Raw genomic sequence first — 1955 nt, 5'->3', positions numbered from 1 at the left:
CAAAATTTTGATCACACTAATTAAAAATCGTAAATATAGTGGAGAGTGCTATCTTCCTAGGTCGTTTAATGATTTCGAGATTTTTTATTTAAATTTATAATATCAAGAGACGGGACGAACAAGTCGTGCCTATATACACGCCTGTCCATAACAGTTGCAGTGCCACTCAGAGCTTTAAATCGCAAAGATTTCAGGGGCACTGCCACTGCGCCCGTCACCCTGAGACATAAGTTGACAAGTCCCATGTGCCTGTAATTTCACCAGCACCCTTACCCTTCAAAACCGGAACACAGTAATGCGGACATTACTGCTTGGCGGCAGAAATAGGTAAGGTGGCAGTACTACCCTGGACGAACTCTTTCACAAGAAGATCTACTGCTACTAAAATAAAGCATAATATCTTAGTTTCGTAATTTAGTCAATAATAACAAGACGGAACAGAACGGAAGCTTGTTTAGAATCACGAACCAACGACTCAAGAGGGTTGCTGATCTCCACAAAATATTTTGATCGAAAAATCATATTACAAAATTGAAGACTACGTGTTAGATAAAGATGTATGGAAAGACGACATGGCTCCAGAATCCACACAAATTTGATTCAAAGTGTATTTATTCCATTTACTTTTATTTGAAAAGAGCAATCCCTAGAGTTTCTTGCTCGTTCTTCTCAGGGAGGTCAGCGTAGTGATCGAGCAGTAGCTTAAATGTGACGTTTTTAAGTGTAAATTTATTTTACCTATGTAATAAATAATCTTTGACTTTGACTTTGACCACATTACAGATCGTAATTCTGCAAAACGTCAAAATCGAGTCTTATCTACATTATATAGCGTTGCTCGATTGCCTGGAAGCCTTTATATTATTTCAATGGTCATGGATATATCAATTAATTTTTCCTTAACATAAATTGCAAATAGTTGGTTTTTTCCTTGTAATATTATTCAAATATCAAGCCGTGAGCTAAAACTACTTTTTGAACTTTGTTAAATATAATTCAACATTGACGTGTAATGAAACTGATCTGTGTTTACACTTTGACCTTTTCATCAATGAAAACTATATCGTATTGTATTAGAATACGCTTCTAAACCTTATGTTTACTAATAGATGGCATTGTGTAAATTACTAATCAATTTATGAATTTACGCTTGCTTGTATGAGTAGATTGTGGTAATCCTAAACAAAATAAGAGAATAGCCGGCAGTATCCATACAAATCGGTGTAATAGCCTAAAGGAAGTTAAATTGTCATTCAACTGCGAAGGCGTTAAGATAGCCTTTGGAATAAAGTAAAAAAATAATTTATTTTCTGGAGAAATACACCCCGTGTGCATAGCCCTTTTGATGCAAAATGTTTTTTTTTTAATGATACTAAGGAACGGGAAGAGCAGTCGTGCGCCTGGTGGTGGCAAACGGCGCTACACGACTGTTCATAACAGTTGTCGCAGTGCCACTCAAGAGCTTTAAATCGCAAAGATCTGAGGGGCACTGTCACAGCGCCTATTACCCTGAGACATAAGTTGATAAGTTCCATGTGCCTGTAATTTCACCAGCACCGGGGACGCAATAATGCTCACCACTTGGCGGTCCAGAAACAGGTATCTTGATCGTTTTTATTTCTTCATCAAAATATGTTGATGAAAATACATATCAACGCTTCGCAGAAAACTATGCGATTTTTATGTGATGATTTTAGTATGTAATTTTAGGAAATAGATGCCCGCCAAGATTTGTACATTGTGTTGTAGTAGGGGCACCTACACGAATATTTGTTTTAATTCTTGATTTGAATTGTATTAACACGTGGTTCTCGACATTCTCGACTTTTGTTTAAATTAAGAACATCCACGTATTTGTGAAAGATTTCAATTTAATAATAACGGTAATTCTTGGACTAGAGTTCACTACCTAATTCCCGTGACAATTTTCATTATTTAAATATTCAACTATATTG

General features: G+C 36.0%; 1 protein-coding gene across 1 annotated transcript in view; it reads right to left on the bottom strand.

The window, feature by feature from the left end:
• The window catches only part of LOC113228272, a 452541-nt gene that overhangs the window by 1230 nt on the left and 449356 nt on the right, over positions 1 to 1955 (bottom strand). The window lies entirely within an intron of this gene.

This window comes from Hyposmocoma kahamanoa, unplaced genomic scaffold, assembly GCF_003589595.1.
Source record: "Hyposmocoma kahamanoa isolate Upper Pololo Valley unplaced genomic scaffold, ASM358959v1 224, whole genome shotgun sequence".
NCBI lineage: Eukaryota > Metazoa > Arthropoda > Insecta > Lepidoptera > Cosmopterigidae > Hyposmocoma > Hyposmocoma kahamanoa.
The sequence above is the reverse complement of the archived record's forward strand: the minus strand, read 5'-3'. Positions and strand labels throughout refer to the sequence as shown.